The sequence below is a fragment of the Urocitellus parryii genome, chromosome 3, assembly GCF_045843805.1.
Source record: "Urocitellus parryii isolate mUroPar1 chromosome 3, mUroPar1.hap1, whole genome shotgun sequence".
NCBI lineage: Eukaryota > Metazoa > Chordata > Mammalia > Rodentia > Sciuridae > Urocitellus > Urocitellus parryii.
The window spans coordinates 104,924,823-104,950,444 of record NC_135533.1 but is presented as its reverse complement, the minus strand read 5'-3'; positions in this window follow the sequence as shown (position 1 = coordinate 104,950,444).

Below are 25,622 nucleotides of genomic sequence, written 5' to 3'. Positions count from 1 at the left end.
GTGTGTAGTATTTCTTCAAATAGTTTCTGTACTTCTGAATTCAACATCAAATTCTTTTAGCTTATCCTTGTCTTGGACAGTTTTATTTCTCCTTCCATTCTTTTTTGATGGATACAGCAGCCTTGGTTGGCTTGTGTTTTAGTCAGGTTTTTTGCTGTTGTGACTACAGGACCTGACCAGAACAATTTTAAAGGGAGAAAAGTTTATTTGAGGGTTCATGGTTTCAGAGGTCTCTGTCCATAGAAAGCCAGCTCCATTCTTTGGGGCTTGAGGTGAGGTAGGGTATCATAGCAGAATAGTGTGGCACAGAAAAGCAGCTCACAGTCAGCAGAGAGAGACTCCACTTGCCAGATACAAATATATGTCCCAAAGCCATGCCCTAATTCTCACCTCCTCTGACCACACCCTATCGCTTCAGTTATAACTCAGTTAATCTGTATGGAGGATTAATTCACTGATTAGGTTAAGGCTATGACCTAATAATTTCTTTCTCCTCCAAATCTTCTTACATTGTCTCACAGGTGTGAATTTTGGGGGCACACCTCACAGCCAATCCATGATAGCATATGTTTTAGTTCATAAATGAATGAAACATTCTCAGACCTCCTGGAATGTGGAGTCTGAGCTGAAAATTTAGAAATAAGCCTTTCTTTCAAGTCTTCATTTTTGACCTTCTTTACTTCATTATGATGTATCTAAGTATGGTTATCTTTGAGTTTATTCTATAAAGTTCATTGAGCTTCTTGAATTATGGACTAATATTTATAAAATTTTGAAATATTTGACCACTACTCACTTTTCCACCCACGTTTTCTTTCTCTTCACTTACTGGAACTTCAATTATGAATGCATTGGTAAGGTTGGTGGCCTCATGATTCACCATTATTTTACTTCTGGGCCTCAGACTTAACAATATCTACCTGTATCCAAATTTATTATTATTTTTTTTATGTTACTTAGAATATCCACTGCACATCTCATGTGAATGTTTTATTTCAATTGTACTTTTCAACTGCAGACTATATATTAAATATGTCTTTAATAGATAAATTTATATTACAAGTATATGAATTTATTAGATATATTAAATACATTTGATTTATTGTTCAATATATTATGATTATTAACTATGTTAAATGTGTGTCCTTACTTGTTTGATTTATTTATATTTATTTGCTAGATTTTTATTGATATCCTCTGATGAGACCTAATGTTATTCTTCCTTTTAATTTCTTTAACATGTTTACAATAAGTATTTAAACTCTTTTTATGCTAAGTCCAAAATGTGGATACCCTCAAGGATGTATTCTATTTGTCATTTTTCTTCTTTCTGTGTACATCTTGATTTCATGTCTAGTAAATGTTTACTGAAACTGTATATTTTACATAAAAGCAACACTAGTTTCAATTTTTCATCTTTTAAGGTTTTCATGGGATTGGTAGTGGTTTTTGTTGTGGTGATAGTTGTTTTTATTGTTATTGTTCACTTGTTTAAAACTCCCCTGGACTAGTTCTATAAATTATATATTCCCTGATGTGTAAAGTCATTGCCTTTTGGGATAGTTCTTTTGTTTTTATTTTATGTTTTTACTGTTAAGTCTAGTTTTAATGTCACTACATATATATTATTTTGATTTAGTGACAAACAATAACTGGTTAGAAGATTGCCTTCAGTGCTTCGCTATATATCCCTTCTGTCCATTGCCAAATGTTTATGTGCAAAGCAAACTTTTAAAGTTCAGGCAGCTTGCAAGGTAACATTGTTTTGTGCAGAACAGTCAAAGGTAAATGTCTGCTTCCTTTACCATCTTTCCTGGGCATGCATACAACTCATTAAATCCCCAGAAATTTATTGGAGTTTTATTTTTGTAAATACCCTATGATTGTTCGTTACTCACTTTTCTACCCATGTTTTCTTTCTTTTCTCTTACTGGAGTTTGCATTATTAATATGTTTTATATAATTTCCATTATATAATACTGTTATGGTTGGTATTTCATAGGTCCCTAAAGCTCTCCTCATGATTCTCTAAAATTTCTTTTTAAAATTCCCAGTCATGTTCTTATTTACTTCAAGTAAAAATACAACCACAGGCATCTGCAATTTTGTCAGCAGTTTTCTATTGTTTAGATCATTTCCAGACATATGTTACATTATTCTCTCCTCACTAAGCCAATCTCTGGGTCAAATGAAATAGCCACCATTATCTGAAAACAAAGATTTTCTAGGGATAAGTAGGTTTACAGAAAATATTAACTGTAATTTATATACGCTACTTTTAATGGAACAAAAGCAGTCATATCCTGCTATTATCCATAATGCTGCCAACTATTGTCTTTATTACACTTGATGGGGGGAGTGAGAGGAATGTCCACAGCCTCAAGTTAAAATATTACAGACTACTGGAAAAGGGATCCTGACAAGCAATTGACATGCACCAATGCCATCTTGCAAGGAGAAGAACCATAGATGGACCTAAATCCATCCTTCCTTCAAGAGGGTGAGACTATTAAAGAGCTCCACCCAGGTGGGTGAGGGATCTACTGAAAAACAAAAAGGGCAATATTCTGGACCTTTGGTCAAATGGGCACATACTATCCATAGCAGAAAAAAAAAAAAACAAAAAAAACATCTGTTTTCAGGGAAGTACATATGCCCATGAGCTTCCCATGAGCTGCTCTAAAGGTTGCTTGACCATTATATGACCTTTTGCTATTGGTACCAGACCAGCAAAATAACTAGGGTGCACAGACAAATGCCCTTAGTTCTTACAAGGAGAAGGTATATGACTCCCCCAACCACTGAGAGCAACAACTGTGCAGATGCCTGCCCCCTAAAAAGTGTAGCTGTGAAGCTTCAGTTTCCTGACACTGGGAGATCCCACTCACTATTCCCATAAAAACTCCAAAGTGCAACCATTTCAGGGCAGGTGGTTGCTCATTGATTTGCCCAACTAGTTCTCCAAGATGTACTTTTTGCTTTGCAATAAACTTGCTTAAATTACTGTATAATTATGTTCCTGCCAGGATGGCACCTTAAATCTTAGGCACTTCAAACCAAAGACAGACCACTCTATTGTCTATCTTGAACAACAAGTAACAATGCCAGCAGAAACATTGCAGGTCTCCCTAGACTGAGAGGGGTAGAGATAGAAGATAAAGATGGGAAAATGATTTTATGTCTTAAAGGTGTTGTCAACAATAGCACAGGCAGAGGGCATAAACCAAGAGTGTATGGCTACTGCTCAGGGCTGAAGAGGCATAGTTAACAGGTTACTGGGTCAGGAGCACAGAGTGTGGAGCCAAAGAGAATTGTTTGGGGGCCTTAAACTCTGAAGGAATTTGCCCCACAATATTTTGAACTTGCTGGGAATACATAATCCCTTTTCTTCCTTTAGATTTCTTCCTTTTGAAATAAGGACATCTGTCTTATGACTGACCCACCATTGCATTTTGGAAGCAGACTACTTTTCTAACTCTGATATATTTAAGTAATATTTCTGTACTTGTAGTTAGTATAGAAATGAGTTATAACTTTTGGGAATGTTTTGCATGTAGAAAGACACTCATTTTGCAGAGCCAGAGGGTGGTGGGTAACAGGTAGAATTGTGCCCTCCCCATCCATACCTTGATGTGCTGATCCCCAGTATCTTACAATATGGCCTTATTTGAAAATAGGTTATTCTCTAATGTGATTATTTTTAAAGATAGGGTTAACTCATAGTGAAATATCATGACTCCTAATCCAGTATGACCCATTTCCTTACAAAGAGGGAAAATTCAGACACAGACATACACACTGGACAATATCCTCTGAGTGAAAGTGAACTACACAGTTTCTGGTCAATGACCAAAACACAAGGATAAGGGCATGAGACAGCTTTTTCTCAGCCTCTGGAAGGAGCCATTTGTGCTGACCCATTGATTTTAAATTTCTAGTGCCCAGAACTATGAGACAACACATTTCTGTTTTTTCAACCCAACAAGTCTTTTTTATTTTATTATGAAATCCTAGAAAATTAATATGGGTAACAATAGAAAGAAAGGAGAAATTCTTAATTATTTGTGTTAAACACAACATGTACATGAATCAACTATTTGAAAGTTGGATACTTGTGCCTTCAGATTGTCTATCTATCATCATAATTTTGTTCAAAAAGCTGTTTAATCTCTAGTTTTCTCCCCTTAGGCTTTAATTATTTATCTCTTTATATAGCATGTGAATTAATAATCAGATTTTATCAGTAATTCACACATGATGGGAGTATCACTTTATCATTCACTGAAGTAGTTCAAATGAGCAATTTTTCATGTTTTAGTTTGTACCAACAGTTCTCTAGTCATCTCAACAGCAGAATTATCTTTCTCCATAGTTTGCTCACCTTTCAAACTGCAGATCATTAAGTGTGGAAGATTCAACAAAAGATATAACTCCTAATCTTCATCTCTGATTAAAGAGATGTTTGATGTGGGAAGAATATGGGGAAGATTTATTACAGGTGAGTTATATTTAGCCACAAAAATTAACTGGTTTAGAGGTACAGCATGGTACTGAGTCCCCCCTGCCCCTGGGGATCTTGAAGCCTTCCAAGATTTAGTCCTTATTATTCTCTACCTGTGATTTCTGGACCTAAACATTTCACTAAGTGTCTCTAGTTCAAATTTTTCCATTATTTTGTTTCAGCATTTTCTTGTGTCTCATCATACAAAAGAGTCTAAAAAAATTGCTTCAGAGTCAGACTGCTCAACATTTCTAAGGAAGCTCTTCCCTGACTGCCCCTGCTCACTCACACACACCCCTTTCCTCAGTAGACATTGACCCCTCTTTCACAGTCAACGCCACAGTTACCATGTTGCATCTTGTTTTAATCATTTGCTTAGACTCAGAGACGTTTACCACTACTTCAGGAATATCCAGGGTATAGAGAAAAGACTTTGTTTGCCACTATGTCCTCTGAGTTATAGTATTTTATATGTGTTGGATTTTCCTAAGGTTTTGTTTAAGTAAAATAAGGAAAAGTTATATAGGAAGAAAAGAAAATGTCTACTTTATTTTTAACACTGGCTTAGAACTAGACTTGATAAATACTCAAAATGAGATAATTTAAGTTAAAAATAATTACATCAAGACTTCTTTTCCTTTTCATGTACTTGCATTACATTAAGCTGTAATGCAAAATTTTGGCAAAGGTGAAAAACATATTTTTTTCAGACTACTAAATTACAAATTATCTCTACCATCCTTTCATGTATTCTCTCTTCTTCTTATTAATAACTGAAATAATCCCTGCCAAATATATTAACTTCTGAATAAATGCTCATTACACTGAAAAGATTTGTCAGAATTTCACTTAAAAAATGTGATCTTTATCCTTTCATATGTTATTGCCTAAAAATTGGTAATGAATTTGGAATTACTTGCAAGACAGTTGTAGAGGCACATGGATAGACTAGCTGTAAGAAGCTATTTGATATTTAAGTAAGAGATTGGGCTCAGGCCTCTAGTACCATTTCTGTCATTAAACACCTGGGTGATTTATTTCAGGTGCTCCATTGCTCAGTGGCATTTCTTCTCTTAATGAAAGGGTTTCGATCAGAGTATCTTCACATTCCATTACATTGTAATAACACTGTGGTTAATAATTTACCTCTTGAAATTTTTGAACATTAAATTAATGAGAAATTTTTGAAAAGGATAATGACAAGTAAAGATGTCTTATTAATAATAAGGAAGACTCTCTGCTGAAATGAGAGTTATGAGATGCATTTATTTCTGTTCATCAGACTGATCATAAATGAGAAATATTCAAGTGTAAACATTTGTTTTATTATAAATACACAATATATAATATTTCAATTTTAAGACCCAGTATAATTTTCAAGTTATTTCATGAAAATGAAACACAATAGTACTATTTTGGTTGCCTGGTATTAGCTGTGCATTATCTGGGATCTTCATATAAACTATCTTTGCTCTATTAGAGTTATGCATTATTCTCCTTATTTTACAGTTTGTAAAACTAATGTTTACACAGTTTATAAACTAAAATCCAGCCAGGCATGGTGGCACAGGCCTGTAATCCTGGCTGCTCAGGAGGCTGAGCCAGGAGGATACCAAGTTTGAGGCCAGCCTGGAAAATTTAGCAAAACCCTGTCTCAAAAAGAGGAAAAAAAAATGCTGGGAAAGTAGCTCAGAATTAAAGCATATCTGGGTTAAATACCCATTAACACCCTGCAAAAGACACACAGAACAAAAACCACATTAACAAAATAAAAGGCCTATAGATTTGGCTAAATAGTGGAGAACCCTTCAAACCCCCATACTACAAACCCCCAAACACTAAAGATCACAAGGCTGTCAAGCATTTTGAACTCAGGCTTACTGATTCCACAATTCCTCTAAGATGTGTTATGTGTAAGGATTTGGAAGAAGTACAGTGGAAAGAACATACATGCAATGATGCATCCTTCTTTTGAGAATCTGCAAAAACTTACAAATCACAGTTTTAAAGATGTGGTGAGGGTAAAAGACCATAGATAGGTATATGGTATTGCACAGTTATTAAACACCTCATGACCACAGTAATCCCATTTGCAAAATAAGGATTTTAGGTTGAGAGAGTTCCATGGTTCTATACAGCTCTATAATTCAATAAGGCAGTTTCAAAGCAAGGCTGTGCATATTCACATAACAGTGAGATTTCTAAGTATAGGGAGTGTGATGGATATAGAGAAGATTTTCCAAGACTATAATTTATTGATACCAAATGTTATACCTTCATCATTTTTCCTAGGAAGATATAAAATAACAAATTTTTAGAAACTTAATTAGATTTTTTTCACACTTATTATCCACAGAAAAATACAGGTTGTTTAAATCACTAGTATATTTTTGTGTGTTTATTGGCCAATAAATTTTTAACAAAAACTCCAATCTGTCATAAAAGAAGAACAAGGAAAACAATAGCATGTAAGAGCAGTTTTAGGAATCTTTCAAGAAAAGCATCTCATATTTGAGGATAGGCTTTTTATCCACTATTTCCCAGGAATATATTTTCCACATGTTAAAGTGAATCTTACAATTTTTTATTGAGGAGAAAGCACTTAAAACTCAATCTTCAGTAAGAATTTACAAATTTTTATGTCCTTTCTGTATGTGCTAAATTGAGATGATTTGTTGGAAAGCTCACAGGTTTTAATAAATGTTAAACTTCAAGTATTCTCAATTGTCATGGGCCTGACCGTGTAGACTGCTGGCCCACCTGGTCCAGCATTTCAGGAGAAGCCCAGATCGATGAACATCAGCAGGTAGATAGGGAAAACTGGGCAAAAAATTGGCTTTCTAATCAGGCTTTATCCTCAAAGTAATTCTCAAGTTATCTCAAGTCTCAGTCCATGGTCATGGAGTACAATTACAGGGATGATTGATTTCAGAACTTGTAGCAATTTTGCATAGTCGGCACAGCATCTCAAAAGACTATGTACAGAAAATTTACACACAGGGTACTATAGTTTAGATTTTAAATGTTCACCAAAGGCCTTTGGTTAAAGATTTGGCTCTCAGCCTGGTGCTATTGGGAGGTACTAGAACCTTTAAGATGCAGGGGACTATAGGAAGTCTTTAGGTCAGCTGAAGGGTGCCTTCCAAAGAGCCCCTTCTCTCTACATCTTCCCCCCTTCCTTTGGATGAGAGGCAAGTGGTATTGCTTTGTTATAGATTTCTGCCATGATGTGCTACCTCACCACAGGTCCAAAGCAACAGGTCAAATGATCATGGTCTGGATCCTCTAAAAGTTTGAGCCACAATAAACTTTTTAGTTTTAGAAGTTTATTATCTCAGTTATTTGTTACAGTAACAGAAAACTAACAAAGAAAGAGTGCTAAGGGAGGAATTAGACCCAGAGAGAAAAAAATCATTCTGTATTCCCAACGCCTTTGTCAGGGCCTAGAAAATAACCATTGTCAGAACATGAGAAATAAGTTTGGTTTTCCAGAAGGTTTGGGTATAGCACAGTCATGTTCGAAAGTGTGGTCACAGAATCTGGTCTCAAAAAATACGAATGTAGTGTAGCTTATACTCTCAGAACAGCAAGAACTTGAATGTTACTGTCTATTTCCTAGCTCTGATTGCTCATTGCACAAACCATCATCTGTGTAATTATATTTCAGTGTCTGTGACCCTACCCCATTTCCACACCTGACTTATTATCACAAGGACAAATGCTTTGACTTCTTTTTCAGTATAGTCTGCTGTGCTTGATGAATACTGAATCTGTCTATAAGTATTTCTTGAGTAAATTGATGAATACTTGAATAAATGATGGATGAATGAATGCATGAAAGAATCAATGAGGCCCACACCAGCCCGCATGAGACTCAGGCTCTCAGTAGGCCTAGGTCCACCCCTCCACCAGCAGGACAGACCCCTGCCAGAGCCTCTGGAACAGAACTGCCCCTTCCAACCAGCAGACTACTGCAGGAGGTCAAGCCCTGTGGCCCAGATCCACCCACAACAACCTGTGCAGGACCCAGGCTCACAGTAGGCTCAGGTCCACCCCTTCACTGGCAGGGCAGACACCTGCCAGAGTCTAGCCTCTGGCACAGGACCAACCCCTTCTGACCAGCAGACTACTGTGGGAGTTCAGGCTCTGCCCAGATCTATCCACACTGACTTGCACAGAACCTCGATCCAGGAATCAATAGCATATATTGAGAGACATCAGCAGGGTCTGGAAACATAACATCAAGGTAAGGTATAGACATCTACATGGGTACTACAAGAATATAGGGAGGAAAGTGTAATATGTCAGATCCATACTGCAAGAAAGGAAGACACATAGACAACATGAAAAACAAGGGAGGAAAGTGCCCAAAACAAACCAGGACATTATAATAACAGAACCCAGAGACAGTGAAGTTGATGAAATGTCAGAGAAGGAGTTCAGAAGATTCATAATTAAAACAATCTGTGAATTAAGGAATGATGTAAATGAGCAAATACAGGCAAAAATTGATCACTCCAACAAAGACTTAAGAGAGCAAGTACAGGTAGCAAAAGATTACTTCTAAATAGAGATAGAGACTCTGAAAAAAAAAATCCTTAAAGTGAAGGATACAATAAATCAAATAAAAAACTCAATAGAAATCATAACCAACAGACTAGATTACTTAGAAGAAAAAACATCAAATAATAAAGACAAAGTATACAATCTGGAAAATAAAGTTGATCAAACAGTGAAGATAGTAAGAAACCATGAATAGAACACCCAAGAATTATAGGACAGCATCAAAAGATCAAATCTAATAGTTATTGGGATAGAGGAAGGCACAGAGTTTCAAACCAAAGGAATGCACCATCTCTTCAATGAGATAATATCAGAAAATTTCCAAAGCATGAAGAATGAATTAGAAAACCAAACATAAGAGGCTTACAGGACACCAAATGTACAAAATCACAACAGATCTACACCAAGGCACATTATAATGAAAATGCCTAGTATACAGAATAAGGATAGAATCTTAAAAGCCGCAAGAGGGAGGAATCAGATCACACATGGGGGAGACCAATTTGTATCTCAGCAGATTTTTCAACCCAGACCCTCAAAGCCAGGAGATCATGGAACAACCTGTACCAAACTCTGAAAGAAAATGGATGCCAACCAAGAATCTTATATCCAGCAAAATTAAGCTTTATATTTCATGATGCAATAAAAACCTTCTATGATAAACAAAAGTTAAAAGAATTTACGAGAAAGCCTGCACTACAGAACATCCTCAGCAAAATATTCTATGAAGAAAAAATGACAATGATGAAAATCAGCAGAGGGAGGAATTAAACTGAAGGAAAATCTAATCAGAGGAGAAACCAAGTCACATTAAATAGCAAAAATAAACAAATATGGCTGGGAATACAAATCATGTCTCAATAATAACCCTGAATGTTAATGGTCTAAACTCACCAATCAAAAGATATAGACTAGAAAATTGAATTAAAAAAAAAAACAATAATATACTTCCTCCAAGATACTTGTCTCATAGAGAAAGACATCCACAGACTGAAGGTTCAGAGTTGGGGAAAATCATACTACTCACAGGCACTGCGGAAGCAAGTAGGGGTTTCCATCATATCAAATAAAGTAGACTTCAAACTAAAGTTAATCAGAAGGTATAAAGAAGGACAGTACATACTGCTCAAGGGAACCATACACCAATAAGACTTAACAATTATAAACATATATGCCCCAAACAATGGAGCATCTACATTCATCAAACAAACTCTTTTCAAGTTCAAGAGTCAAATAGACTGAAACACAATAATTTTGGGTGACTTTAACACACCTCTTTCATTACTAGATACATCTTCCAAACAAAAGCTGAACAAAGAAACTATAGAACTCAATAATACAATTAGTAACTTAGGCTTAACTGACATATTTAGAATATCTCATCCTTCAAAAAGAGAATACACTTTCTTCTCAGCAGCACATGGATCCTGGTCTAAAATAGACCATATATTTGCCACAAAGCAACTCTTAGCAAATATAAAAACTAGAGATACTACTCTGCATTCTATCAGATCATAATGAAATTAAATTAGAAATCAATGATAAAATAATAACTAAAATCCACTCAAACACCTGGAGACTAAATATATGCTACTGAATGAAAAATGGATTACAGAAGACATCAAGGAGGAGATTAAAAAATTTTTAGAGGTGAATAAGAACACAGATACAACATATCAAAATCTCCGGGACACTATGAAAGCAGTTTTAAGAGGAAAGTTCATTGCATGGAGTTCATTCATTAAAAGAAAAAAAAAGTCAACAAATAAATGACTTAACATTACACTTCAAAACCATAGGAAAAAAAGAACAAATAACAACAAAAACAGTAGAAGGCAGGAAATAATTAAAATCAGAGCTGAAATCAATGACATTAAAACAAAAGAAACAGTTGAAAAAAATTGACAGAACAAAAAGTGTTTTTTTAAAAAAATAAATAAATTTGACAGGCTCTTAGCCATGATAAATAAAGAGAAGGAGAGAGAAAACTCAAATTACTAACATCCATGATGAAAAATGAAATATTACAATAGACACTATAGAAATGCAGACGATAATTAGAAATTATTTTGAAAACATGCACTCCAACAAAATAGAAAATATCAAATGTATCAACAAATTTCTAAAATCATATAATCTGCCCAAATTGAGTCAGGATAATATACACAATTTAAACAGATCAATTTCAAGGAACAAAACAGAAGACACCATCAAAAGTCTACCAACAAAGAAAAGCCCAGGACCAGATGGATACACAGCTGAGTTTTATAAGACCTTTAAAGAAGAACTAATACCAATACTCTTCAATTTATTTCAAGAAATAGAAAAAGAGGCTGCACTTCCAAACTAATTCTATGAGGTCATTATCACCTGGATTCCAAAACCAAGCAAAGACACATAAAGAAAGAAAACTTCAGAAAAATATTTCTAATGAACATAGATGCAAAAATTCTCAATAAAATTCTGGAAAATCAAATGCAAATCATATCAAAAAGATTGTGTACCATGATCAAGTGGGATTCATCACAAGGATGCAAGGTTGGTTCAACATACAGAAATCAATAAATGTAATTCATCAATAGACTTAAAAATAAGAATCATGTGATCATCTCAATAAATGCAGAAAAAAAAAACATTTGACAAAATACATCACCCCTTTATTTTCAAAACACTAGAAAAATTAGGAATAATAGGAACATATCTCAACATCATAAAGACTATCTATGCTAATACTCAGGCCAACATTATTCTAAATGGAGAAAAATTGGAGGCATTCCCTCTAAAAACTGGAAATAGACAGGGATGCCCTCTTTCACCACTTCTATTTAGCATAGTTCTTGAAACACTGACTAGAGCATTTTGACAGATTAAAAATTAAAGGGATACACATAGGAAAAGAAGAACTCAAATTGGCACTATTTGTTGATGATATTCTATACCTAGAAGACCCTAAAAGTTCCACCAGAAAACTTCTAGAACTAGTAAATGAATTCAGCAAAGTAGCAGTATATAAAATCAACACCCATAAATCAATTGCATTTCTGTATATCAGTGACAAATCCTCAGAAAGGGAAACAAGGAAAACTACCCCATTTACAATAGCCTCAGATAAATAAATAAATAAACAAAAAATCTTGGGAATCAACAAAACAGGTGAAAGATCTCTATGATGAAAATTACAGAACCTAAAGAAAGAAGTCAAAGAAAACCTTAGAAGATGGAAATACCTACATTGTTCTTGGCTAGGCAGAATTAATATTATTAAAATGACTATACTTTCAAAAGCACTGTACAGATTTAATGCAAATTTCAATAAAAATTCAAATGACATTCCTCATAGAAATAAAAAAGCAATCATGAAATTCATCTGGAAAAATAAGAGACCCATAATAGCTAAAGCAATCCTTAGTAAGAAGATTAAAGCAGGTGGTATCACTATACCAGACCTTAAACTACTACAGAGCAATAGTAACAAAAATAGCATGGTATTGGCACCAAAATAGACTGGTAGGCAAATGGTATAGAATAAAGGACACAGAGACTAACCCCCCCCAAAATTACAGTTATTTTATACTAGACAAAGTTACCAAAAACATACATTGGGGAAAAGATAGCTTCTTCAACAAATGGTGCTGGGAAAACTGGAAATCCATATGCAACAAAATGAAATTAAACCCCTATCTCTCACCATTCACAAAACTCAACTCAAAATGGATCAAGGATTTAGAACTGAAACCAGAAACCCTGCATCTCATAGAAGAAAAAGTAAGCCCTAGTCTTCAGCATGTGGGATTAGGCCCCAACTTGCTTAATAAAATTCCTTTGACACAAGAAATTAAAACCAAAAATCAATAAATGGGATGGACTCAAACTAAAAAGATTCTTCTCAGCAAAAGAAACAATCTGTGAGGTAAGTAGAGAGCCTACATCTTGGTAGCAAATCATTACCCCTCACCCATCACATAGAGTACTAATCTCTAGGGTATATGAAGAACTCAAAAAGCTAAGCACCAGAAAAACAAATAACCCATTCAATAAATGGGCCAAGGACCTGAACAGACACTTCTCAGAAGATGATATACAATCAATCAACAAATATATGAAAAAATGTTCATCATCACTAGGAATTAGAGAAATGCAAATCAAAACTACTCTAAGATTTCATCTCATTTCAGTCAGAATGGCAACTATTATGAAGATAAACAGCAATAAGTGTTGGGGAGAATGTGGGGAAAAAGGTACACTTATACACTGCTGCTGGGACTGCAAATTGGTGCAGCCAATATGGAAAGCAGTATGGAGAGTCCTTGGAAAACTGGGAATGGAACCACCATTTGACCCAGCTATGCCTCTCCTTGGTCTAAATCCAAAGAACTTAAAAACAGCATACTACAGGGACATAGCCACATCAATGTTTATAGAAGCACAATTCACAATAGTTAAAGTGTGGAACCAACCTAGATGATCTTCAATAGATGAATGGATAAAAAAAAAAGTGGCATACATACACAATGGAATAATACTCAGCAATAAAAGAGAATAAAATCATGGCATTTGCAGGTAAACGGATGAAGTTGGAGAAGATAATGCTAAGTGAAGTTAGCCAATCCCCAAAAAACAAATGCTGAATGTTTTCTTTGATATATGGAGGGTGATTCATAATGGAATAGGGAGAGGGAGCATGGGAGGAATAGAAGAACTCTAGATAGGGCAGAGAGGTTGGAGGGCAAAGGAGGGGGCATGGGGTTAAAAATGATGGTGGAAAGTGATAACCATTATTATCCAGAGTACATGTATGAAGACACAAATTGGTGTGAATATTCTTTGTATACATCCAGAGATATGAAAAATTGTGCTCTATATGTGTAATAAGAATTGTAATGCATTCCACTGTCATATATTAAAAAAAAAGTCAATCTGAATCAGGGGAGATGTTCAAAGAAAGCCCTAGAACCCTAGACCTAATTCCAAGTTAGAACCAATTCAGAAACTCCTGACTTCAGGCATATTATGTAGCAACACCTATGTGTGAAGAAATATATAGAGATGTTCTTAATAATAAATAAAGTAGCTTAGCATTTAAAGCACTTTAACATGTACCATGTGCTTTTATGTCTTTACTTAATTAGCATTGCTGTTCTATGGGGGTAGGTATTATTATTCCCATTTTAAAGATGAAATTACAAATAAGAACTCTGTGTGACAAAGTTTAAATGTACATTAAGTCTGTTTTCACACTTCATGATTCTTTCCCGTGCATGTGATAACCTTATTATGAAAATGTACATAGAGTTGACTGTGGTTGGGGACATATAAGAATCCAAGATTTGAACTGAGAGTGTAGGTTTCTCTTCTTTTCTAGGTCACCAGACCCCAGTGCAGATGTTTTAATAACTGTTCACTTAACAATCCCTATTTCCTAAACCTCTACTCATCCTGACCTTCTCTTTCAGAAATAATAATTCTATGTATGCTAGAATTATTTAAATGAAAAGTAAGTCATTCCCAGGTGTGATCATTTTTATGCATAAATATATGATTGACTTAAAATTGTTTCCCAACCTTCTACACCAATTTTATGTCCTGTATGTCAGGCAATAAAGCATAAGAGAAAATAATTTAGACTACCTGATGTGTGGCAGCATGTAATCATATATCCTATATAACATGTCATTGTCATTTAATGTTTAGTGATTTATACTGCCAACCACATGAAGCCCAAATTCTTGGTCATGATATATTAGGCTTTCTGAATTATAACCTTGCCCATTGTTCTGTCTTTTATCTTTCACCTCCTCATCTCACACACACACATAAGTATTCCTTTACCTCCCATAGGCTTTTCCTTGACTCAAGTCTTCCCGTCTAAATTTTTAAAGTTCTTAAAGAAAGTTTCAAAATCTTGTTTACTTTTATAACCTCAGTTTTAATGTAATACCCATAAATAATATGGATTCAGAAAATATTTACAATATCATTCATTCGTCTTTGTATAAGAATGTAGAATATTTTCTATTTGATGTACTTGGCTTAAATATTGACTATGAAAAAATGAATAGAGCATGGTTCTTGATTCAAAGATGTTTCAAATGCTTTTTATTTTTTTTTTAATTAGGAAAACAGGAAATGGAGCACATGCGTGATACAATTTATAAGGATATGTACCGGTTATTAAGAGGGTGGTGAAGTAGCCTCTATGGCGAAGGGTTCCTGAAGGAAGCGATGTCTAATTTAATTATATCAGTGGTTTTTTAGAGACAGATTTCAACAGCTAACTGAAGCCAAGTCTACCTACCCCCAGAGAAGTCACATTGGTGAATTGAAGTAAACCATATAGGGAATATGTATTGCATTGATATGGGGGGAAAAAAAAAACCCTGCATAGTGGAATTTGTGTCTCCCACCTCTTTGAGAAAGAGTGGGAACCATTTACCAGGATAGTATTGATGAAACTGTATAAGAATAAAATAAAATAGAGGAAAGACACACACACACACACACACACACACACACACACACACACACACACAAAGGGTAGGAGGGTAGGAATACAGAGGCACTGCAGACCGCTGTTGCTGGGCATTCTATTTGGACAAGAAATCTTTAGAGAAACAAATAAAGAAGCAGATGAATGTCCCACAATTAAAACTAAGCATTTTGGACTCCAATGATGAGCTATGGAGAGACATTGTTAATGTAAAAGGAATAATATAATTAGAGGAGTATTAATTGTTCTTCCTTACTTGCAATTTTACCTTTCAGTATTGTCAGTTACCATAGTAAACCATGGTGAAAAAAATGTTAAATGGAAATTCCATAAAAAATAAATCAAATTAAATTTCACTGCATTCTGAGTAGCATATTTAAATCTCACACTGTTCCACTCATCCCACAGAGGATGTGAATCATCCCTTCATTCATCATATCCACACTGTATACACTACCCTCGAATTAGTTACTTGGTGGCCATTTTGATTGGGATTGGTCATGATGGACCAACTGTTTGATATTGCAGTGACTACTTTGAAGTCATAACTATATCTGTGTATTGGATAAGGCTCAGTATGTATAGGGTTTGCCATTACCTAGTTTCAGGCATTCCCTGAAGGTCTATAAAATGTCATTTGCAGATAAGGGGGGTTAGATTTCAGATCTGTCAGCCTTGTTTTGTTTGGAAAATGTAGTAGAGAGGAGGTAGAAAAACAGGTGGTATGCTGAGGAATGTGACATATTTCATCCACTTAGGCCACGCAGGGCTGCAGTGTCATGTCCTAGGTGAAATGATAAGGAGCAGAATCAAGAAGAAAGTAGTAGCCAGACAGAAGAAGGGGTTGAGTAGAAAGAAGCAAAAAAAAAAAAAAAGGTGTTATGGGATAGACAGATGAAGATGGTGGGAACACAGATTAACACAATAATTCTATAAAATGAATTCACTGTGATGACACCCACATTCTTTCTTTTCCAAGAAGCAATTTACCTGCAGCCCTGCCTGGCCTTAATGGACAGTATATGTCACATTCCTCAGCAAACTGCCTATTAACTTCACAAGAATGCAGGACCAAGATAATATTAATAAGAAGAAACTAAGTTACCCCCCAAAAGAGGAGACATTTGTGACCAGATCCTGAAACTCTGGGAGATGAAGATAGTTTTTCCTAACCATAAAATATGTAAGAACCTGTCAGCATGGGCCAAGGTACCTAGAGTTCCCATGGCAGTGGTGAGTTAAGTCTTACGTCATCCTGCTATCAGTCAAAAGTCAAGAGGTAGACTTGGATGGGATACTCTCTGAAAATCTCTTTGGGATCTTCAATAAAACTGGAGTTCAGGAGAGGTCCATTGTCTTTCTTTTCTCTGAGAGAATCCACTCTCCCTTGAGAGTGTCCCCTTTTCCCTCATATAACAGCAGTCTCTTAAAGTATGGTATTATAGTTTATGTTTCCCTTCAGAGACTGTTTTTCTATTCTCCCAGTTGGTAATCAGGCTAGGTGGATGCAGAAAATTATTAGGCATCTCCTTTAACTCAACTGTGATTAGGTTATCTCCTGGTTATAACTTTTGAGGATGAGGCCCCCTCTGAACAAAAACAAATGAATGAAAGAGAACAGAACATGGGAACCTGCACCAAGAAAACTGTCTCTTTGTCTAGGGAATGTCTTCCCTAACCTGGAGCCTCTAGTGGTCAGCAGCTCCCACCCTCCTTCCACGACCTCAGGTTTAACTGGTGCTTTACCAGCATGGTCATAACTTCTCTGCTCCTTTATGGGTGGCCATGAAAAAGGTGCAAGCTTCCAGACTATCCACCATTACTGGTAACTCTGGGAGACCATGAAACCCTTAGACCTGATGAAACCCTTTCTGTGCTGGTCTGTCTGTGCTGAGCCTATCATTAGTTAATAAACTTTCTTGGTGGGGAGAATTGGGCCTCACTCAGAATGAAAGATACTAACTTCTTGATAACTATTTAAGTTAAGGGAGGACATCTGCCAGCTAGATGTGCCTTTAAAATTTATCTTTTATGTTCCTTTTGTCCTTTTGTGTCCTTATAGTCACTCGACCATGATTTCATATCATGCTCCTCATTTTAAAGTGAGAGGCCAGCTTGTGAATGCTCTGGCTGATATTCCTACTAGAGAAAAAGAAAATAAATAATTTGGCATCCTGAACTAGGAAAGATAGGGGGTATTTTACTCTAAGACAGAACTTCTGGTCTTTTTCCTGCCATATGAGGGGAGCACAAAAGAAAAGGTAACTTGTGAGACTGTGTTAGGCAGTCAAATTTAAAAGCAAGAGGAGAGCTATCATTGTAATTTCTCATAATGGATCCCTTTTAAAAGGTTGTCAGCAGGGACAGACTTGGCTTAGAAGCATTTCTAAGAGAGAGAGACTAGTTGGCTTATACTCTGGGGATTAATGGGTACCTCTTTCCCAAAGACACAGGTCAGACAAAGACTTCATCTCAGGATCCAAGATACATTGAGTGAGGGTGCCCTCCACCATTGGGCCAAGTTGATAGGAAACAGAGAGACAGAGAGTGGTTGGTATTTTGTACCCCTGAGGACAGATGGGGTCAGACTCAGGACATGAGACCTTTGTGCAGTGGCCATGGCCAGCAACTTCAGTTGTCTCAAGTCTTCTTCTGTCTCTTATACTAACTTTCTCCCACAGAAAAGAAATGGAAGCAAGTCAGGACCAACATTACCAACACCTGGGTGTCAGAGGATTAAACCCACCTGCCTAGCAAAACTGTCTCCTGAGTCTTAAGTCCAGTAACCATGCTAGTCACTTTTAAATGATTGACAGGTGCCCTATGTTAAAAAGAGTTTGTCCACTAAGGGAAAAAAAAAAAGCACATAGAAAAATGAGAGCTCTCTTGTCCAAAGAACTCACTCTTTTGTAGATCCCCATACAGTACAGGTTGCAGGCCCCACCAATTTTCTTCTAGATTCTTGTCTCACAAATTTGAAGAATAAAATCCATGGACAATGGTGAAAGGGAAGAGTGAACAAAGTACCAAGAACCAGGGACAGAGTTTCAGAAAAGGCTGAACAGAGAAAGCAACCAGAAAAGAATGGGGGTAAATGAAGATAACCAGTAACCACTGATAACTGATGAAAACCAGGTGGAAACACCAAATGTTACAAAGGTGGGATCTTTTGAGAAACTGAGGCAGCATGAAGATGCCCTCTTCGTATCCTGATTCTTGTGGTCAAGTGAGAAAGATTTCAGACATGTCACTCAGATAAACAGTAATGAGTTTTTGAAGGGATAAGACACGGGAGAAGTGGGGGACTCTCAAGGGAGAGAGTATATTCTCTCGGAGAAAAAAAGGGACAATGTGTCTCTCCTGTACTCCAGTTTCATTGTGGATCCCAGAAAAGTTTCCAGAGAGTAAGTTATACCACTTGACTTTTGACTGACAGCAAGATGACTCAGACTATCAAATCACCACTGTACGGCAGCTGTAGGTCATCTTGGCCCATGTCGACTGGTTTTTAGAGATTTTATGGTTAGGAGGAACTATCCTTATCTCTCAGAGTTTTAGGATCTCATCACTAAAGTCTCCCCCTTATCCTTCTATCACCATCATCTAGTTCTGCATTTCTCCTGCTGTAACAAGCAGTTTGCTGAGGAATGTGACATATCCTGTCCCCTTAGGGCAGGCAAGGCTGCAGGTAAACTGCTTCTTGGAAAAGAAAGCATGTGTGTGTCATCACAGTGGATCTATTTTATAGAATTATTCTCTTAACTTCATGTTCCCACCATCCTAAGCTGCCTGCCTCCTAACATGGATATGGGATAAATTCATCAGGACATCAATAACTTGATTCTGATGGAAGAAAAGGAAAGAGTCAAGTGAAATGAACAGGCTTTTAATTTTTGTAAAGCAGGTCATTAAATGTTATGATTTAGATATACAGGTGTGTTACAAGGAAAGAAAATTCAGAGGTGAAAAAATTGGGCTAGGTCTGGGGATGTGGCTCAAGTAGTAACATGCTCGCCTGGCATGTGCCGGGCGCAGGGTTCGATCCTCAGCACCACATAAAAATAAAAAATAAAGATGTTGTGTCCACCTAAAACTAAAAAATAAATATTAAAAAATTCTCTCTCTCTCTCTCTCTCTCTCTCTCTCTCTCTCTCTCTCTCTCTCTTAAAAAAAAATTTGGGCTACAAGAGCCTCAACCTCATCAATCCATTAATCTACTAACAGGGATTAACTAAGTAGTAAGGGCACAGATAGTGTGTGGCTGGAGGAGGTGGGTCACTATGGACATGCCTTGGGGTATATATTTTGTTTCTGATGAGGAGAGCTCTCTTTGCTTCCTTGTTTCCATGTCTTGAGCTGCTTTTGTTCACCACATCCTTCCCCCAAGATATTGTGCCTCACCTTGGCCCCAGAGCCATGGAGTAGTCCTTCAACAGAGTGAGACCTCTAAAGCTCTGAGTGTGAAACATCTTTTCTTCCTCTAATTGTTCTTGTCAGATCTTTTGGTCCCAGTGATAAAAAATTTGAGTAAAATACTAAAGAGCACAAAAAATGCCTTAAATTTATAGTAAAAAGCAAGGACTTTGTTTTTCACATGATAAATTTGAGAAATGTACAATAAGGATGCCCAGCAGAAAAATACAGCTTTTGGTGTGTCATAAACTCAAAGTAGATTTTATTAATCATTTCTTATTGTAGCAAAATAGCATTCTTATTATATAACACTTTCTACTGAGTATATATACATATAAAACGTTCCTAAGCTTCTCTACCAGTTACACATTTGCAAATCAGATACTAATTTTTCAAACCTGGACAGCAAGAGTCAGAGTATCTTAAAGTCAATAAATTAAAGACCAGGGAGTTAAACCTTGAGAAGAACACAAGGCACTCCCCATTTGGACACATTTCAAACTCACCAGGTAAAATGTCACCTCAGAAGCCGACTAGGAGATACCTTCAAGTCTATTTTATAGGGTCAAGAAAACAGAGTTATTTTTGGTTTAAATTTATTCATCCATCATCAATATAACAAGTTATGAAAATTCAATTCTAATGAAACAATGAATGTTACTATTAAAAGCAAAAAAAAAATGACATCAAAGTGGCTACAATATGAAAACATATACTACATTTTTTATAAGTTTTATAATGAACTAAAAATAAGAAAGGCAAAGTTAGGCTAACGATGTGGGGCCAGGAATGGTAATCAGGAATAGCTGTAAACTAAGTGTGTCATTTAAACAAGCTGCTGAATCTGGAGCTTCCCAAGCCACTGTGGCTACGAATTCTGCTTACCTTAAGCAAGAAAGTTAACTCTTCAAACATATTTATTCAGCTGAGAAAGCACATGCTGGCTACAATCAAGAAGGACCTGAGAAGTTTCCCTGCATCTAAGTCAATCAGTTAGACTGTCAAAGTTCTGTGGATGTTATAAGGAGACACCCAATTGCTGAGTCACACACTAAGGACTTTTCTATATAACACTGTAGGCATTGCTGAGTCCACATCCCTGCCAGTTCCCCTTCCCTGGGGTTGAACATGAGCAATGCCTGGGTAGATATTGTGCATCAACTGTTTTTTTCCTCTTAATGTAAGAAATCTCTAGCTCAGTGAGCCTAATTCTTTTACTAAATATAATTGAGTAAATTTTGTCTCAGAAAGATATGTTATTTTTTTTATTGTACTGTACACTATCAAATCTCCTCCCTTCTTCAGAAGGAGACATACTCTGTCTTCCAAGGCTATCCACTAAATAAACAACTTCCAAAAGGCTGCCAGATCCTCTGCTCAAAATATAAATAAAAATATGAGAGACCCAGGGAGAATCATGTCCAAAAATCACCACACGTTTTTACACATTCTTAGTTTCTGGTGATTTTTCCATTTTCTCTGACACTCATTCTTAGGAACAATGTAAGCTAGGACAAAAATCTAATAAATGTGTTTCATATAGTCTTCATTCAAGGAAACATGCAGCAGGGATTTGAACAGCAAGGATAAAGCCATTTTTTTTCATAATAAAAATCACTAAATAAATAGGTATAGAAAAGAACTTTCTCAAGCTGATAAGGGACATATATGAAATTTACAGCTAACATCAGAACAGCAGTCTATCAACAAACAAAAACCAAGGATAGATAGATTTCAGTTGTACAAGACCTTAAAGAAGACAGAGATATTCCTCAAATTATTCCATGAAATAGAATAGGAGGGAACCCTTCCAAACTCATTCTATGAGGCTTGTATTACCCTGATTCCAAAATCAGACAAAGGCATCAAGGAAAAAACATTTCAGAGCAATACTCCTGATGAATATAGGCACAAAAAGTCTTAATAAAATTCTGCCAAATTGCATAAAAAAATACTAAAAAGGTAGTGCACCATCATCAAGTGGGGTTCATCCCACGGATGGAAGATTGGTTCAACATATGGAAATCAAGAAATAAAATTCATCATATCAATAGACTTGAAGACAAGAATATGATCATCTCTGTCACGTCAGATGACTAAACCCATCAGGGGTCACTCAAAGTGAATTTGGGGAGTAAAGACACAGACACAAAAAGTACCTTTTCTTTGGGTTCAGTAACTGCTCCACAGTCACAGTTCCCACAAGGGGGAGCAAGAAAGAGAAAGAGGAGCACATGCTGAACCCTTATGTTGGGGAGGAGCCACTCAAATGAGGCAAAGGCCAGGTTTCAGGGGGTGGAGTCAAGCTACCTGATGTCTTGCTGACAGCATGTTGACTGACATCTAGGAAGGCCACGCCCATCTCATGTGCTGTGTGGGGATCATAGGCAGAGTGAGCAAAAAGACATTTACAAAGCCCACCCAAACAAAGGGGCAATGTCCATTCAGTCCACCCTGTGCGCTCAATGCTCATAGTTCACACACACAAAGCCCATGGCTGGCTTTCCACATCTCCACACTCTCAGAGCTAAGGGGCTCTGATTCCCACATGGCAGCTCAATAGATGCAGAAAAAGCATTTGACAAAGTATAATACCCCTTCTAAACACTAAAAGAACTAGGGATAGTAGGAACATACCTCAACATTGTAAAAGCTATATATGCTAAACCCAAGGGCAACATCATTCTAAACAGAGAAAAATTGAAAGCATTCCCTCTAAAAGCTGGAATAAGACAAGGTTGGCCTCTCCCATCACTTCTATTCAACACAGTCCTGAAAACTCTAGCCAGAGTAATTAGACAGACAAAAGAAATTAAAGGGATTAAAATAGGAAAAGAAGAACTCAAACTATCCCTATTTGCCAACGACATGATTGTGTATTTAGAAGAACAAAAAAATTCCAGTAGAAAACTTCTAGAAGTAATAAATCAATTCAGCAATTAGTAGGACATAAAATCAACACACATAAATCAAACAAATTCTTATACATCAGTAATGGATACATGGAAAGAGAAATTAAGAAAACTATCCCGTTCACAATAGTAGACTCAAAACAAAACAAACAAAAATAAACTTGGGAATCAATTCAACAAAAGAGGTGAAAGACCTCTACAATAAAAACTACAGAACACTAAGGAAAGAAAATTGAAACCTTAGAAGATTGAAAGATCTCCCATACTCTTGGATAAGCAGAATTAATATTGTCAAAATGGCCATACAGGCCGGCTGCAGTGGGACACACCAGTAATACAGCAGCTGGAGGGGGCCTAGGCAGGAGGATTGCAAGTTCAAAGCCAGCTTCAGCAAAGGGAAGGTGTTAAGCAACTCAGTGAGACCCTGTCTCTAAATAAAATACAAAATAGGGCTAGGGATGTAGCTCTGTGTTGGAGAACCTCTGAGTTCAATACCCAGTACCCCTCACCCAAAATGGCCATACTACTAAAAGCTTTATTCAGGATAAGGCCATTCTACATTATTAAGCTCTACTATGTCCTCAGGATAAATAAGTCTTCAGATCATCAAGGATCTACATTAGAAAACCAGGGGGCTTTGACTTTTGATGTCTGGAGGACATTTTCTTGTGGTCTGGGAACAGGATATACTGGTGAGTGTATAGATTCAGCCTTGGGCTCCAAGGCAATTGGTCCTCAGACTCTCGATAGTGAGGTGAGGTTGACCTCAATATTTGACAGGGCCAAAATAAAACCATTCATCACTTGTGTGACTATCATTATAGAAACAATTGTCCAGAGGCTGTGCATAAATTACCAGAAAAAAATCTGTTCCTAAAAGCCCTTCTCAACCTCATTTAACATGAAGATTTCACTTTGAATAGACCTCTGTAGATATCTGAGGACTGTATGACCTAGTGGTGGTATTTACTTAAGTATATAAACATATCTCTTACACACTGGTTCTTACACACAGAACAAATTATAAGGAGCATATTAGTCTCCCAGAAAAATCACAAGACTAATGTGCCCATCTGGGGTGGGAATAGATTCAAATATTCACTTGAGCAGCTAAATTTTAGTGTTCCCTGTTTGTTTTTAATAATTGAGGCTTGTCCTTGTCTTTGAAGGAATTAGCAGAAGGAAATTAGTCCAGTCTGTCCCATCCTGTGCACCCATGCCCTCAGCCAGGTGGCATTCACCAGCCCATAGAGTAACCAAAGGACCACTCTAGGGACAGGGTGTAAACATGCAGATATATTCACAGGTACAGGTTCTGAGGCCATTTCCTGCTGTTTCTAGTAGACTTTCCAACACAGTTAAGAGAGACATGGGTCAAACCTTGGTTAGATGCACTGTCAGGCATTGGCAGGCATGGCAAATCCAATAGTCAGTGGGGATGTACATAATAATTCAAGAGAGTAGTACAGGATATTTTCTTTTGTGAGAAAATCTCTAGAAGAAAATTATGAAATTGTGGCTCATGAGTATCTCTCCTTCCTTCAAATCTTGGGGTGAAAAGTATTCCTTCCCCTTTACCTCTGAAAACTTGGAATGGAACCACCAACTGACCCAGCTATCCCACTCCTGGGTCTATACCTAAAGGACTTAATATCATCACAATTAATGCAACCACCTCAATGTTTATAGTAGCTGAATTCACAATAGCTAACCTGTGGAAACAGCCTAGATGCCCTTCAATACATGAATGGATAAAGAAACTTCAGTATATATACATAATAGAATACTACTTAAAGAAGAATGATATTATGGCAGATAAATGGATGGAATTGGAGAATAGCATGCTAACTGAGGTAAGTAAATCCCCATAAACCAAAGGCCAAATGTTTTCTCTGATAAGTGGATGCTGATCCATAATGGGCAGGGGAGCAAGGGAAGAAGGAAGGAACTTTGGATTGAGCAGAGGAGAAGGAGGGGAGAGAGAGAATGTATGGGGGAAGATGGTAGAATGATATGGACATTATTGCCCCTGTGTATGGTTGTGATTGTATGAATGGTGTGACTCTACATCATGTACAACCAGAGGAATGAACGGTTGTGCTCCATTTGTGAAAAAAAATAAAATTAAATGTAAATAAATAAATAAATAAATAAAGTACTTCTTCCCCAGATACTGGGCTGTTACTCACTACAAACTGGAATGCCCTTTTCTAGTAGCCATTCCTTCATTATTTTTTTCCTGAATAATTCTCCAGCTCCACGTAGATCTTTCGTCTAGAAGGTTTACAGGCAAGAAGACAGGGGCATTTTTATAAGACTTAACCAGGATTAAGATCAAATATTTAAGCTCCTGTGTCCTGGTTTTATCCAAAGGGCAAACTTTTTCAGGAGAAGAAAGATGTATCACAGCTGGGAATTGTCAGGGTAGGATCCTAAATTCTTAAAATACTTCTATATAAATTTGAGATTCCTTTTATCCTGATAATTACTCAGGAAGCAACTGAAGATTAACATCTTTAATCAGCCAGTCTATGCCTTCCCAAATGTCAAGTCAAATAGCTAGGTTAAAAGGGTTGGAAGCCCAACAGTTAGTTAAACTCTAACAACATTCGTCTAGGGAAATACTGGCCAGAGCCACAAGTATGGCCTTTAGATTTGCCAATAGAGGCAGTGATGGTGTTCATTTCTGTTTATGCAAAGCTGGCACAGAGGGTTAGCTACCACAATAGGCCAGTCATAGGTGAAA